The 17,786-nt window shown below is 42.1% G+C and overlaps 1 pseudogene; it reads left to right on the forward strand.

Annotated features, from left to right (window-relative positions):
* The first annotated feature begins 518 nt into the window (after positions 1 to 518).
* LOC134573723 (ficolin-1-B-like) lies at positions 519 to 9,969 on the forward strand (annotated as a pseudogene).
* Positions 9,970 to 17,786: the final 7,817 nt, after the last annotated feature.

Consider the following 17,786-nt stretch of genomic DNA (forward strand, 5'->3'; position numbering starts at 1 on the left):
CCCCTGCCAGCTTCGGCCCCACGGCCATCGCGGCCCACCGGGCATTTGCCCGGTATACCCGATGGCCAGTCCGGGCCTGCTGAACAGATACTCCCAAAAAGGTTTTTTAAATATATAACACCCCGTTTTAAGGTGATACTGAACATTTCTTAAAACTGTCTTCTCCATGTAATAATGCAAATCTAATCTTACAAGATATATTCAGAAGCAAATTAATTCCAAGTAATGGAAGCATTCAGAAAATATTGGTTAATTTATTATTTAAATTCCTGCTCTACAATGCCAGATCAGATGAATAAAAAGAAGGTGTGACTGTCAGTGGTTAGAAGAGGTTTGTCTGCAATCAACCCACCCCCTATGTTGAAATTCTCGTTGCTAAACACCATAAATTCCGTTACTGGCATACAGTCGTTGCTGCCTATTTAAGGATGAGGGGCTTGTTGTACTTTAGATGATACTCTCCATCTGTTCCAGAGGTACCATAAAACTCTTCTACTCCAGCAGCTACAGGGAGTAAGATGAGAAACTGCGCATATTCCTCATTGAGCATTCTCGTATCGCTGGCCGCCATTCTGTGTTATGCTGAGGACACCTGTCCAGGTGAGCTACGAATGATCCCTCACCCTAATCATTGATTATCCTTCATAAAAAGTCAGTCGTTTGTCATGGGCCTTGTCCAGTAATGTATATCGACGTACATCTGTACTATTTATGTTTTATTACTGGGAAGACTCAGTTGGTTGTCAGATCTCTCTTTGAATGGACGGATGGATGTGGACAGATGGATATTGTGAAAATCAGTAAAAGAAGTAATAGTTTTTATAGAATGAAGATGTAAAATAAGAGATGAAAATTTGACCTTCTATTACCACTTTTATTGGACTAACAGAATTTTGGATAGACAAGCTTTATCAAGTCTGAAGCTAAGAAAGTAAGAAATGCTTTAGACTTGACAAACAGAGGATCTATCCAAACCGTGCTGGAATTCTGATAGTCAAATAATTTATTGCAAGATACCAATTTTAACTGTCATTTACATCTGCATCACTGGACTCATACGACTAATATTTCAAATCCAAATATTGAACAAAATAAATGTATATATAAATGGAATATACAGCCCTTCCATACAGCAAAACAACCTTCATAATGTAACGTAATGTATAGTATAGTGTTTCTAATCATGTAATCAATCAACGCCTAATTGGTTTAACTCGGGAACCATTTGGGAAGATGTTGTTGAATCTTATTTGTATTTATCTCCAATTCAGTAAATATGTTTATTTTCATTTTCAATTTACCGTACTATTTGGGACTATCATTTTTATCCCATTCTTAATAAAATAACTTTTAGTTAACAAGTTTGCAGACAAAACCTTATGACATGAGAAATGAAGTTTTTAATACCCTGTAATAATTATTCCTATTATCAGTAATATTATCATTTTTATAGTGTCGGAAATTTCCACAGAGTTCTACGATTATTCTATGAGACGTAGACGAGTAGATCTACGACGTAAAGAAAGCCTTGCTCAAACGAGATGAAAATCTGAATGTGGTTAATAAGAAAAATAATGCTCCCTACAGTTGTTTTCTATGAGGTTTATTCACTTAACACAAAATTGTGCTGAATTAAAAACCAGATCGCAAATATAAAGGAAAACCAGCTGATTTGGCAATATTCTCCAACTGCACTATAGTCCCAGCTTGGCTACTGTAACCTAAAATGTGTCATTTGGTGTTTAATTCGTTACAATATGTTTTTCAGTGAACCAAAAAAAATAATTATTACAGGGTATTAAAAACTTCATTTCTCATGTCATAAGGTTTTGTCTGCAAACTTGTTAACTAAAAGTTATTTTATTAAGAATGGGATAAAAATTATAGTCCCAAATAGATAGATGTTAGATGGATAGACAGACAGACAGACAGACAGACAGACAGATAGATACATACATAGATCAGGGATGTATTAGCCGCGAGGCAAACAAGGCATTTGCCTTGGGCGGCATTTTCCAGGGGGTGGCAAAAAAAGCCGCCCCCAAATGCCCAGGCAAATGTCCTGTTAGCCTTGGGGCTAACTGACATGCCTGGCGGGCGGGCGGCGCTGGCAAGGGAGCACTTTCCCCTGAGCGCTCTGCTCAGCTCCCTCGCGCGCCGCGCGCAGAGTGAGGCCGGGAGCCGGAATATGACGTCACCTTCCGGCGCCCGGCATCACTCTGCAGGCAGCGCGAGAGGGAGCTGAGCAGAGCACTCAGGGGAAAGTGCTCCCTCACCAGCGCTGCCCGACCACCCGCCCAGCAGCCACTGGACCCCAGGGAAAGGGAGAACCCCCCAGCATGCCCAGAAGTAAGGAGGCTGGGGGGTTAAATTAAAAAAAGTGAGTGAGTGAGTGTGTGTCTGTTAGTGAGAGTGTGTGTGTGTCTGTTAGTGTGTGTGTGTCAGTGTGTGTGTGTCAGTGAGTGAGTATGTGTCTGTTAGTGAGAATGTCTGTTAGTGTGTGTGTCTGATAGTGAGTGTGTGTCTGTTAGTGAGTGTGTGTGTGTTAGTGTGTGTGTGTGTTTACAGACAAACACACACACTCACTAACAGACACACACACACTCACTAACAGACACTCACTGACTAACAGACAAACACTCACTCACTGACACACACAGACACACACACTAACATAGTGTGTGTGTGTGTGTGTGTGTGTGTGTTTGCATGTTAGTGTGTGTGTTTGTCTGTTAGGGTGTGTGTGTGTGTGTGTGTGTGTGTTTGTCTGTTAGTGTGTGTCTGTGAGTGAGTGAGTGAGTGAGTGAGTGTGTGTATGTTAGTGTGAGTGTGTGTATGTTAGTTTGAGTGAGTGAGTGTGTATGTTAGTGTGTGTGTGCCTGTTAGTGAGTGAGTGTGTGTCTGTCAGTGTGTGTGTTTTTCTGTTAGTGTGTGTGTGTGTCTGTTAGTGAGTGAGTGAGTGTGTGTCTGTTAGTGAGAGTGTGTGTGTGTCTGTTAGTGTGTGTGTGTCAGTGTGTGTGTGTCAGTGAGTGAGTATGTGTCTGTTAGTGAGAATGTGTGTGTGTCTGTTAGTGTGAGTGTGTGTGTCTGTTAGTGTGTGTGTGTGTGTGTGTGTGTGTGTCAGTGTGTGTGTGTCTGTTAGTGAGTGTTTATGTTTGTTAGCAAGTGTATGTGTATCTGTCAGTGAATGTGTGTGTGTGTGTGTGTGTGTATTTAGAAGGCGGGCAGGGGGGAAGGGTGGGGTGGCAGGGGCGGAGGGGGTGCCTGAGTTTTGTCCTGCCTAGGGTCCATGATACACAACTGACATAGATACATAGTTACATAGCTGAAAAGAGACTTGCGTCCATCAAGTTCAGCCTTCCTCACATTTGTTTTTTGCTGTTCATCCAAAAGAAAGCAAAAAAAAAACAGTTTTAAGCACTTCCAATTTTGCAACAAACTAGGAAACAAAAATTCCTTCTTGACCCCAGAATGTCAGTCAGATTTATCCTTGGATCCAGCAGTTATTACCCTACATTGAAAGATTATATCCTTGAATATTCTGTTTTTGCAAGTATGCATCTAGTTGCTGTTTGAACATCTGTATGGACTCTGATAAAACCACTTCTTCAGGCAGAGAATTCCACATCCTTATTGTTCTTACAGTAAAAAAAAAACCTTTCCTTTGCCTTAGATGAAATCTTCCTTCTTCCAGTCTAAACGCATTACCTCATGTCCTATGTAAAGTCCGGTTTGTGAATAGATTTCCACACAATGGTTTGTATTGGCCCCGAATATATTTGTATAATGTTATCATATCCTCCCTCAGGCAACATTTTTCTAAACTAAAGAGGTTTAAATTTGTTAACCTTTCTTCATAGCTGATATGTTCCATTCCTTTTAATAATTTTGTAGCCCGCTCCTGCACTTTTTCTAGTGCCATAATATCCTTCTTTAGAACAGGTGCCCAAAATTGCACAGCATATTCAAAATGTGGTCTTACCAGTGATTTATAAAGAGACAAAATTATATTCTCGTCCCGAGAATGAATGTCCTTTTTCATGGCCTTAGCCACTGCTGTTTGACATTGCATATTGTTGCATAGTTTGTTGTGTATAACAATTCCCAAGTCCTAGATAGGTAGATAGATAGATAGAGATATATAGATATATATTTAATTACTTTCTGGGCAGATGTGAAGCTTATTGGCGTTGGTGAGTCGGACAAGCTGGCCATTTTGCGAGGATGTCCGGGAATTCCTGGAACACAAGGAATGCAGGGAGTGCAAGGACCAGCAGGACCTAAAGGTAATATCAGCTGTATTGACCCAGAGGTTATTAAACATTATGATGTCATTGCGCTTATTGTCACTTACAATCTATCCAGTTCTAGAATGCGAAATATTTCCAGACAAAATTTACCTTCCTAACCTCTACGGTTTCTAATCTTTAGGAGAAAAAGGCTTGTCTGGAACTCCCGGGAAGATAGGACCAACAGGGGTTAAAGGTAAACTAACTCTAAATAGCGATATATGGGGAGAATACTAAATTAGAATACAGAATATGGGATCAAATGTCATTTACATTGCAATGTACTTTCTACATAATTAAATATTAATAAATCACTAAATTAATTAAAAAAAAATCACTGTCATGTCATCCTGCAAAGTTATATATATATATTTGTGGTCGTGGCGCTAAGACCGTATCATAGCCGATAGTACGTAGATATGTGTAAAATTAACATATTGCTACGTGAAAGTTGGTCATGGTGTGCCGAAATCGACGTTTCAGCAGGCCTGTAAAATAAAGAGGATCCATCAAAAAAGAATAAGATAGAAATTATGGAGAAAGAAAAAGAGAGAGAATATGAGAATAAGGGGAGTGGAGGGAGGGGGAATCAGAATCGCCAATAAGGTAGCGGTATGGAGCAGTGAGAGGAGTTCGTTAAGGTAAACAAGCCCCTGCCAAAACTTCAGGCTTCACCTACATATGAAGCCAGCCGTGGGTGTGCCAGTCACAGAATGAGCAAGATACGTGGACCATGCACCCCAATCCGTGGTTAGGGAATCCGTGGTTAGGGAATCTCTACATCCGACATTGAAATGGGTGGCAAGGACTTACTGAGGGGCTTAATAATTATATAGATTGTATTCTCTTCCACAGGTGATAAAGGGGCCACAGGCGCACAAGGACAAAAAGGTAATAAATAGGTAAATTCAGGATAAACTCAGACTTGTGGGTAGAAATAGCAGATGGAAATCAAAAAGAATCACACAATTAACAAACAATATGGCTGGTAGAGATATGTATGTGTGAAAAATGTGTCCCTGTTCATTAAGTTTTAATTCATTCACTTTCGAATTTGGGATCGTCCGAAACTCAGAGATTAGCATTTTAATATGAAACAGTAAACATTAAGAAAAAGTGCATTTCTTAATTTTGGTCTTTTTTGATGTTTAGTGGATAGCTCCCTAATTTTGTGCCCTATCCTTACGTGTGGTTGCCATAATTAAGGGTACCAAATTGGTAACTTATCTACTAACCGAGCAGATTGAAGAAAGAGGGCTTCTCCTATGATTAAAGAGGAACTGAAACAGTTATTGGTGAATCTAGAGGGATCCATTAAATATGCCAATTTTTTAGAAAAACATTTGGAATGTGGAATGTAATTGTATTAACTCCCAATGCTATTACAGAGCCGTGTCTAGTGATACAATATATAATGTCTCTATTTAAACATAATAAATAAATCCTTGATTTACAGAGTAACTTTCCAGAATGAATATATTACATGTTTTACAATATTTTATAAAATGCTTTATTTTTTATGTTTCTAAATATGTCTTTGTTCAGGTGACAAGGGAGATCCCGGGGTACCTGCCCCTGGAAGTAAGTATCACACCTTGTAAATGCATAGAAATCCATTTTATTATACAGTAAAACTGACTAGGAATTGGCCTCTTTAGGTTTAAGGTAATTATTTGTTCCATTATTTATAATCAGAGGTAGTTTATATTTTATACATATATGATTCAACACATGTAAGATTCAGTTGCCGCCTATTAAAAAAAGTGATTTCTGTTAAAGTCTGGCATTTTGTGTGTTTTAATAAGCAGCAATATTTAATCTCCCTTTTTGATTGGCTGCATTAAACTGAATCAGGAAGTCAAACAGCTAACCGTCCAATCAGCATGATCCTCTCTCATTCTCTATCCTCCAGCTGCCCAGAACTGTAAGGAGGTCTTGGACTATGGAGCTTCTCTGAGCGGTTGGTACACAGTATACACAAGCAATGGGCTTCCTCTCACTGTGTATTGTGACATGGAGACTGACGGAGGAGGATGGCTAGTAAGTATGGTCACTAAGGTTTACTTTCCTAGCAGACTACAGCTGAGGCAGACATTAGACAGGTTGGTAAAACAGGCAATAGAGGAGTGTTTCCAGGGCTGCTCTTAAATAGAAAAAATAGGCTCCACCAATAAGATTATTTTAACTTGCATTTCCACTTCTGTCCACAAGGGGTCTCTGCACTATTGTTCTATGTAACGTTGCCCCCATAACTCTGGATTCATGATTTTTTTTTTAATTGATAAGAAACGGGGATTAACTCGCCAGAGTTTATCCGTTAAGAGGAAACATGATAAGGAACATACAAGATTAGGATTGTTTTCATAAATGGTCACATATACATGGGACACACCTCCAATACAGGAAGGATACATTAATGCAGAGATAATATATAAGAATATGGAAGGAGCAGGTTAGATTGGCTAATTGGCCACATTTGCTGGTAAAATAATTCTGTGTATTAGATCACTTTACATAACCTGCTCCCTGCGACCAATGATAAACTTAATTCCCCGATCACTGACCATCTATTAGAACAAGGTCACTCAAATAGAGAGCAGAATATTTACCATTGCTTGGAACCTATTGGGCTAACTACTAATCCCTTACTTTGTAATTAGGTTTTCCAGAGACGGATGGATGGGTCGGTGGATTTTTTCCGAGATTGGAATTACTACAAGCGAGGGTTGGCCACCAGGCCAGCGAGTTCTGGTTGGGGAACGATCATATTCACCAACTTACGTCCACAGGTAATATTCATGTTTCCTACTGCAAGACCCCACTGTGGTTCTGTGCACGGTCCCCACCTGTTCACTACCAAGTACTTTTTTTTCCTTAAAAAATATAGCATAACATGTATCAGAAACCTGAGATGAATAGTTAGCACACTGGCGTAGTTAGAATAATTAATTAAATAGTATGCGTTATTTCTCTCTATGGACAAACAGTGATAGGCTGTGAGCGTCAACTTACTCCATCAGCTTCTTAGCTGCAGCCCAGCTAAAGCTCCCTTGTGCTCCATGCTGATAGTTAGGAAGCTGGGAGACAGAGGGACTTGGTGTCAGTACCCCAAATTTGGGTTTAGACCATCCACAGGGCCCACCCTTGAGTCCACCCACAAGGATGCGTGAAGAGAGAGAGAGAGAGAGAGAGAGAGAGAGAGAAAGAGAGAGAGAGAGAGAGAGAGAGACTGTGTTTTTTTTAAATATGATTTCATGAATTAACATTTGTTTTACTTTTTAAATTAACCCATGTGTAAAAGGGAACTCAGAGGCGATGGGATATTGATATCCAAAAAAATGTAATTAGGGATTTGTGACATTTTAAAATACCAGCTAATTTGCAGAATTGTTCCAAGGTGTTTTTTTTAAACCTAAATATTCCAAATCAGCCTTTGATACCCAATTTCAATGTTTAGAAAATATCCATAAATCTAATTCCAGATTCCGTGTCACTTTCCTTCCTCCTCCTGGCAGACACCCAAACAGATACATAAACACAAACCTCGACCGTGTCCGTCAGTATGTGATTGTGCATCGTGCTTTATTTCATGTTTATCTTCTATGGATTCTATATAAGCCATGTTGTTTTGCCCAGCGCTGCACGTAATAAATAATAATTCACTTTTCTGATAGGAACATACGACCTCCGCTTCGATTTCATGGATTTTGAAAACAACAGAACTTACGCCACATACAGCAACTTCAAAATCACAGGGGAGAATCTGAATTACACTCTGAGTTTGGGGTCATTCACTGGAGGGACCGCAGGTATGACAGACACAGGCTGACTGTGTATTGTGACCCTCCGTTGTCCAAATATTTAAAGAGACACTGTCGCCATTAGGGGATTTTGCCAAGTTCGCAATTTCCCCGATTGTGACATCTCCGCTGGGGGTCCGGTGGCTCTGGAGGTAGGTAAGTGTGAGCGTACGTACCTGAAACTCTCTCTCGTGGGTGCTGCCATCTTTCTTATACTATTCTTCTTCATTTCCTGACTCTGTAGAATCAGGTGCCGACGTCACTGCTCTCACAGCACTGCGGCTAAGGAGGATCCTGCAAGACCTCGGGATCCTTCATTGACACAGTCAATTCCCTGCAGCCATCACTGGAGAGGCTGTCGGGATTGACTTTTAGACTCCGCTTTGAGCCTAAAAAAAAAAAAGTTAGATGTAGGAAATACAAAGAGACCAATAAGTCCTTATTTTGTCTCGGTATATCTCTTGACTGGATTGGAATTTTTAGTGAAATTCTAAAACAATCAAAATGAGTATTTCATAAAGATTATATCTTTATGAAATCCAATTTTTTTTTATGGGGTGGTGACAGTGCCACTTTAAATGGTCCATTAGATGTTATTCCTGCAGTTCCCAAAATATCCTCTGGGTGTCAGAGAACACATTAGAAGTTTCTTTTCTATTCTTGCTATGGCTCTGATTTCATTGGGGAGTAATGCACTAAATAATGAGTTATACAGAATTGATAATGGATTTGCAATTTGTTTCACAAAAGTGTGAAATTGAAAGATTTTTAAGAATTTTGTAGCTGAAGTATACGTTCACATTGATTGTTATAAATTACCAGATTTATCCAATAAACCCCCCATGTCTAATACTCGAAATATTATTGGTTGCTCTCATAGGATAAGAAACTGGCAGTTTTATACCAGATATTTATATATATATATATCTCAAATACAGATTTTAAATAAAGATATAATTAATAGTCACATCTAATTGTCCAGTAAACTCATGGTCAGGTTAATATAATCAGTTTTTTTTTACAAGGAATTGTTGGTAACTGAGCACTAAAATTGATAGATGATGAAGATCCTCGGTTTAACGAGTTAGGCTTGCTCATGCTTCCCAGAGAGTAAAGATCTGTATTACTTGTTTCTTGGCCTGTGAAAACATTTAGAAATAGAGCAAAACTGATATATAAAAGTTTAGTGTGTAGAAAGTGAATTAATAATAATTAAACAATAGAAACTCAAAACACTTGTGTGGTGTTAACCTTACTCCCCTCACCAGAACAATCAACAGTATGTGTATAAGTGAAAACCACTATAAATAGTGAAGCGATGACAACGGGGTGTATCTTAACAAAATACGTTTAATTAGACAAACTATAGTGCAGATGGTTTAGTATTCACAAAATAACTAGAACATTTAGAAATACTTACACAAAGTAATATAGAATCCACAATATTTACGTTTGATTTAGAGGATCTCTGTTTATTTTAAGCATTTAAACACATGTCACTGGATAGTTTGTGTATTTAAGGGACTGCACTAGGTGTTTACACATCGTCTTCTCCTCCATTTACAGGTGACTCCTTCTATGGTCACAGAAACACACCGTTTTCTACCAAAGATAGAGATAATGACCGTCATAAAACGATTAGCTGTGCAAATAGTTACAAAGGTGCCTGGTGGTATACTGACTGTCATTATTCAAACCTGAATGGGCTGTATCTGCGGGGAACTCACAAAAGTGCGGCCAACGGGGTAAACTGGAAGACCGGCCGTGGTTACTATTATTCATATAAGATATCAGAGATGAAGATCCGACCTCAGTCTAACTAACTGCTCTCTGGTTGCCACTGTATATGTGGAGGAAACAATGTATTAGAATGGGCAAATAAAAATTCATATCAAATATTGACTGTAATCAGGCAGAAGGTCTGCGAATTCAACTGAAGATCAGTAATGTAAATGTTTGGTAATACAGTGTTTCTCCATATCCTGATGTGTTATTTTTTTTAAATCCTTTCATTGGTTTGAAAATTATAGACATTATAAACGTTACAATTGTGAATAAAATCACATGCGGAAATGTGACAGATTGCACATCAATCAGAATAAAACAAGAAAAATAATATATTAATTGGGTATTATTGTCTACCTGCTCTCAGGTTATTATTAGGACATTCCGTAGAGCTTTGCAATTATAGAAAGGGGATATCTGGAGGTGAAGAAACAATCTTATGACCTATTAGGATTTGAGGTAAGCAGACATATAACGTTAGGTGCAATGGTGGAACTACGCGGGAGGGAGAGGTGGTGAGCGAGATACCACCAGATGGCGGCCTAGGATTGCTGCAGCCCTGGGAATTATTCCTATTATTATTATTATTTTATACTTATCAAAACTCCCCCCCCTCCCACCAATTGCACCCTTGCTATACAATAGCCATGCATCGATCCTGGATTCCCGCCAGGGCTGAGAGGCGGCCCCAGGGCCTGGGACGAGGCATTGACCCCACTATCGCCAACTCTATTGTGCCGCTGGTGGATCAGGAGTGAGGATTGGAGCCCCATATGTGAAATACACCATTTAAATGATGCTGTTATTGTGCAAGGTGCAGTTCAAGGACTTAAAATAAATATTTCAACGTTTTTTAATATATTTGGTTGCACACCAACTTTTGGGTTTACTGTGTAATGTGTATTTATGTGTCAGTGTGTATCTGTGTGTGTATGTGTACATGTGTGTGTGTGTATCTCTGTGTCATTGTGCATGTGTGTGTATATGTATCTGTGTCAGTGTGTATGTGTATATGTGTACCAATGTGTGTATCTGTGTGTGCATGTGTATATATGTGTGCATGTGTATCTCTGTGTGTGTGTGTGTGTGTATGTGTCAGTGTATGTATATATTTGTGGATGTGTATGTGTGTGTCAGTATGTATCTGCATATGTATGTGTATCTGGGTGTCACTATGTATCTGTGTGTCTGTATGTATCTGGGTCTCAGTGGGTATCTGTGTTTGTGTGTATGTGTATCTTGGTGACAGTGTCTGTGTGTGTGTCCCCCACTGTGTATGTCTGTGTGTCAAGGTGTGTGCATATGTGTCTTTCTATGTGTATGTATGTGTCAGTGTGTATATCAATGTATGTATTTGTCAGTGTGTTTATATGTGTGTATCTGTGTGTTAATGAGAATGTATGTATGAATGTATGTGGTAGTGTATGTGCAATCAAATACCAACATGCAAACACACATCTGCAATCATACACAAACATTACATAAAAATACACTCATGCATTCAAACTCCAAAATTGTATCCAAACACACCCCTTCATTCAAACACCACTACTACACAGAAATGTACATCCACATTTAAAAGACAAGACTACATCCATCACACCGCAACACTCAAATATTACACACAAGTATACCATTGCATTTCAATGACAACAGTATGTGGAAATACAACCCTACTTGCAGACTAACACACGCTATACAAAAACACCCTTAAATTCTAACTGCTCACAAATACAACCCTGCAAGGATGGGCAAATAGTAGATCCCCAGCTAGCATAGAATTGTACAATTGATGGGAATCTATCTTTTGGCCACACTTGCGCTAGAGGGGGGGCCAAAACAATTTCTTGCACCGGGGCCCACTCTACATTAGTTCCTCCACTGGTTAGGTGACCTTCCCAGTGAGGTTGTCCGAACAAAAATTGAACCTGGGTGTCCCAATTTTAAGGTAGAGATATCACTACAACTCTAGCCAGGATCTAAAAATTCACCTTGTTCCTGGCATCAAGATTTTCACGGATATTCCACTGTTGGTTCCCTATTAGGATCACCTCAATGCTCATGATTGACTCCAAAAGATTAGAGTTCTCTTTTGTCTATTTAATAGCTGCCAACATTAGGTTGAAGATGGTCATGACTGACTACCCTTGAAGAAGGATAAGCAAGACTGCCCATACGAAGAACGCTACTCAAGCTTATGTGTACAGGCTGAAACACAGAGGAAGTTGTGCCTAGTGCGGCTGCACTGTTTAAACTTTTTATAATAAAACTTGATATAAATATATAAGGAAAGCTCATAGGAACACTGACCCATCTCAGGAAAATATTACTTATATAATTTGTTTTTATATTCCCCTTGGCATGACAACATCTGACCATATACCAGTCATTGTCTGTGGATCATAGCTGGGTATCACTATGTATTTTACTGGCATACAATGGGTGCAGAAAGATACACACATTGTTTATTATATTGTGTGTGTGTGTGTGTGTGTGTTTGTTTGTCTGTCTGTCTGTTTTTTTAGATTAATATGTATACATGTGTGAGTTAATTTATGTCATAACCCTTTTCTCAATATTTGGTAATATTTTCTACAATAATGTTTGCTTTTCCAAATCCACATAAACATGGAATCAAATTTTGTCAAATATTTTTTTCCAAACTCCAGAAAAAGTATCTGATTATCTCTGCAGCAGTTATTAAAAAAAAACTTTGCAACGTTGTTACCAAATATTGCATCCATGAGCACTTCCTGCACTGTTCCCACACAAATCCGCTGTAACTGCTCATTAAACCAACAGACTATTGTGATCAGGGCCGTTTGAAGGAATTTGGGGGCCCCAAGCAAAACGGACATGGAGGCCCCCCCAAACTCCAACCCCCCCCCACCCCCCACATGCACGCTCAAGGTCTGGGCCCCCCGGCGCCCCCCCCTCTCTCCCTCCCCCCCTGAGTCCGCCCACAGGGATGCAGTGTCTGCAGGGCCGGTGCAAGGATTTTTGCCGCCCTAGGCAAAAGTAAAGTTTGCCGCCCCCCATCTGACATCACAGTGCCCCACCCATATGATCTGCCATGTTAACTAACACAGTGCTGCAGTGCCGCCGTGTTTACAATAAAAGGCCTGCAGGGACAGGCTATAGACACCAGAACCACTACATTAAGCTACAGTGGTTCAGGGGACTATAGTGTTTCTTTAATGTGAGGTTAATTAGAGATTAGTGCCACGAATAATATGCTAGATTGCCTACTTACAACCAGATGAGGATGATGATGGGCTTCAGCTGCCGTCTGGCTCCACTGGTCTGGTGTAGAACAGGCTCTCTGGAGGTGGTTTGTAACTGTGGTCACAAAAATCAATGTTCTGGGAGAACGGGAAGCAGCTCCATTTTTTGAGGGCCATTTACACAGTTTAAGGTCTGGGTCCCAGGGTCCACCTTCATGTTCCACCAATGAGTTTGTTCACAGGGTTGTGTGTGTGTGGGGGGGGGGGGGGGATGTCCTGATGTGTGTAAGGAATGCATTGTGTGAATCTGTGTTTGTATGTGTAAGGGCTGCAAGGTGAGTTTGTGTATGTATGGGATGCAGTGTGTGTGTCTGTAAGGCAGTGTTTCCCAGCCCAGTCCTCAAGGCACACCTACCAGTCCAGGATTTAAGGATTACCCAGTTTTGTCTAAGGTGTTTTTAGAAAAAAAAGAAAAAACACCTTAGACACAACTGGGTCACCCCTAAATCCTGGACTGGTAGGTGTGCCTTGAGGACTGGGTTGGGAAACACTGCTGTAAGGGATGCACTGAGTGTGTGGAAGGGGTGCATTGTGTGTTGCTGTGTGTAAGGGATGCATTGCTTGTGTATGTGTGTAATGCATTGTGTGTTTTTCTGTGTGCAAGGGGTGCATTGTGTGTGTGATGGATGTCAATCTCTCCCCCTACCCCCGTCAATTTCCTTCTTCTCCCCCCCCCTCTCATTGCCTTCCCCCCCCCTCCAATTTCCTTCTTCTCCCCCTCCCTCTCATTTCCTTCCTCCCCCCTCCAATTTCCTTCCTCCCCCTCCAATTTCTTTCCTCTCCCCCCTCCAATTTCCTTCCTCCCTCCCCCCTCAAATTTCCTTCCTCTCCCCCTCCCTCAAATTTCCTTCCTCTCCCCCCCAAATTTCCTCCCTCCCTCTCCCCCCACTCCCTCAAATTTCCTCCCTCCCTCTCCCCCCACTCCCTCAAATTTCCTCCCTCCCTCTCCCCCCCACCCACTCAAATTTTCTCCCTCTCCCCCCACTCAAATTTACTCCCTCCCCCCCACTCAAATTTTCTCCCTCCCCCCCACTCAAATTTTCTCCCTCCCCCCCACTCAAATTTTCTCCCTCTCCCCCTCCCTCAAATTTCCTTCCTCTCCCCCCAAAATTTCCTCCCTCCCTCTCCCCCCCATTCCCTCAAATTTCCTCCCTCCCTCTCCCCCCACTCCCTCAAATTTCCTCCCTCTCCCCCCCACTCCCTCAAATTTTCTCCCTCTCCCCCACTCAAATTTTCTCCCTCCCCCCACTCAAATTTTCTCCCTCCCCCCCACTCAAATTTTCTCCCTCTCCCCCTCCCTCAAATTTCCTTCTTCTCCCCCCCAAATTTCCTCCCTCCCTCTCCCCCCCACTCCCTCAAATTTCCTCCCTCCCTCTCCCCCCCACTCCCTCAAATTTCCTCCCTCTCTCTCCCCCCCACCCACTCAAATTATCTCCCTCCCCCCCACTCAAATTTTCTCCCTCCCCCCCACTCAAATTTTCTCCCTCCCCCCACTCAAATTTTCTCCCTCCCCCCACACTCAAATTTTCTCCCTCCCCCCCACTCAAAATTTTCTCCCTCCCCCCCCAAATGTCCTCCCTCCCTCTCCCCCCAAATGTCCTCCCTCCCTCTCCCCCACCCCCACTCACTGAAATGTCCTCCCTGAGTCCCTGACACCCGGCGGGCGCGCGAGGGAGCACTCTCCCTGGCTGAGTGCTTCCTCTTCAGCTCCCTCGCGCGCCGCGTACTGATGCCGGAGCCGGAAGATGACGTCATCTTCCGGCTCCGGCATCAGTACGGTGCGCGAGGGAGCTGAAGAGGAAGCACTCAGCCAGGGAGAGTGCTCCCTCGCGCACCCGCCGGGTGTCAGCAGGGCCAGCCTCTGGGGGGCCCTGAGGTGACCGGCTGCTGGGCCCCCCAGGAGAAGAGGCTGGCCCAGTGGGTACATACCGGGCCCCCTGCGACCCGGTATGTACCCACTGAATGTAGGGCCCGGACAACCTGAGCAGTCCGGGCCCCCCAGGACCGCATGCCCATGCCGGCTCTGCTTGGGGCCCCGGGCCAGCTCGGGGCCCCAAGCAGTTGCTTGTTTTGCCTGTCGGCTAGCGACGGGCCTGATTGTGATCAATAACCTTTCATAGTCTTCAATCATTTAGGAAGGGCCTTAAAACCCATCTCTTCAGGAAAGCGTATGGCCTCCCAGAGTAATCTCTCCCTTACATACCTGTCTCTTGCTCTCTCCTATGGGTAGTGCTTTGCTCTCTTCTCCAGCTCTGCTTCACTCCTACCTGATATTTCCTATCCTAATGTTTCTAATACCCCACCTCCTATAGACTGTAAGCTCATTTGAGCAGGGTTCTCTTCAACCTATTGTTCCTGTAAGTTTTCTTGTAATTGTCTTATTTATTGTTACATCCCCCCTCTCAAAATATTGTAAAGCGCTACGGAATCTGTTGGCGCTATATAAATGGCAATAATAATAATAATAATATCGGCTGATCAGATACAGCTAACGCACAATCCGGTCACACTATCATTTCACACTATTGTATCCGTGTTTGTCAGATATATACTCACACACTAAAACGGTGACAGTAAATTCTCTGGGAATTACACCGTCTAATAAAATATTGATAATCCCCTATAACGTTTTTCATGAGATGCTCTGTGTTCTTTCAGACGTGTATTAAAGATTAAACTATTGACATCACAATCCAGGTGAGTCTTGGCACAGACAGACACACCTTGTGTTATGGGAGGAGAAATAGAATAAAATAGGAATAGAATAGAATAGATTGTTTCTCCGGCTATGTCTATGTCTGCCCTCTGCTGGCTGCTGGGTGTAAGAGGCAGATCGTATAACAACAATTAAAACGTGTATATTGCATTTATCCTTCTAAGTTAGTTTATGCAAATACACAAAAATAAATCCTGCACTCAAAATCCCACTACTCCTGGGTGGCAGTAACGACCATAGTATACATCGGCCCCAATACACACAACAAAAATGTGAGTTTGGAGAATTCAAAGAGAATTAAAGTGAATTAAAAAATTCAGACAAAAATAATGAATATATCTGCACGTGGTCTATTCAATAAACAACAAACTGTGAAGAGTTGACATTTCACTGAATATAGCCCCAATAGAGAAACTCCAACATAGTCGCCTCTACCTACATATAACAAGTCTTCACTTAGCTCCCACAGCTCCCCTTTCTTTACTGAACAGCAGGGCCGGACTGGGGAAAAATTAAGGCCCGGGCATTTTTCAATCAGAGCGGCCCCCTAAGAAGGGGGCAGGGCCGGAGAGAGTGTGTTTTGTCATCATTAATGACAAGCACGCCCCCCTCAAAGTGAGCATGTTGGTTCAATGCGCAGAGCCCCGCTGAAGAGCTCTGGCATTAGAAAAAGGCCCTGAATTTGTTCTGCGCAGCGCAAGCAAATTTAATAACATGCTTGCGCTGTGTTTGCTTTCAAATTGCCTCTGGTGTCTCCACAAGTGGGATACCAGAGGACAAAAGGGCCAGGATAGTGCATGGTGCATGTGTTTGGAGCCTGCTTGTGGGATTGCGTGTGTGTAGAGTGTGGTGTGGTATTGTGTAAATAGGTCAATTTCATTTGTGTTTGTGGTGTAATATGTGTGGCTAGGGGCTGTAGAGAGTGTGTGTATAGGGAGCATAGTGTTATAGGGGATGTAGCGAGTGTGTGCATACGGGCTGTAGTGTGTGTGTATAGGTGACGTAGTATGTGTAGGGGTTGTAGAGAGGGTGTGTTTAGAGAATGTTGTATGTGTTTGCTGACAAGGAATGTAGTGTGTGTGTAGGTGGTGCAGTGTGTGTGTAGGAGATCTACTGTGTAAGGGACCCAGACTGTGTATAGGAGATTTTGTGTGTGTATATATATTTATTTGGACGTATTGTACGTGTGAGGGGCGCAGTGTGTGTGTATGTAAGAGGGGTGCTGTGTGTGAGGGTGGTTTTATCTGCCGTCACATTCTAGGTTTCTAATTTTCTTTGTCTGTTAACTCACTGAGGGTTATTTTATATATTATATATATATATATATATATATATATATATATATATATATGTGTGTGTGTGTGTGTGCTGTATATGTGTGGGAGTGTGCTGTGTGTGTGAGCGAGGGTGCTGTCTGTCTGAGGGTGCTGTGTGTGAGTGAGGGTGCTGTGTGTGTCTGGGGGTGCGCTGTGTGTCTGGGGGTGTGCTGTGATTACTCTTCACTTCCTCCCAGCCTACAGAGCAGCGCATGGGAGAGAGAGAGGAGGAGGCATGATTTAATCTTACAACAAATCCACTAAGCAAATCTTTATAAATTTGGGGGGATCAGCTCTCCACCGTTTATTGGTGTTTACTCTGATGTCTGTATTAATATTGAGGGATTTCTAAGTAGTAACATCAGTGTGTGTCAGCAGGGCCAGCCGTTGGGGTGTGCAAGCTGTGCGGTCACGCAGGGTGCCATGACAACAGAGGCGCCCAGTAGCCAACACAGCTCACAAGTTGGGGACACCAGCATATTCAATTTAAACGATTCGCTGGTGGTCCACCGGTGCGCACCAGCAGTAGGTGCAGTCAGATTATATCCTCTCCCTCGTGGTTCCGGCGCTCAGTTTATGAGTCAGAGCACAGGCTC

The sequence above is a fragment of the Pelobates fuscus genome, chromosome 9 (assembly GCF_036172605.1).
Source record: "Pelobates fuscus isolate aPelFus1 chromosome 9, aPelFus1.pri, whole genome shotgun sequence".
NCBI lineage: Eukaryota > Metazoa > Chordata > Amphibia > Anura > Pelobatidae > Pelobates > Pelobates fuscus.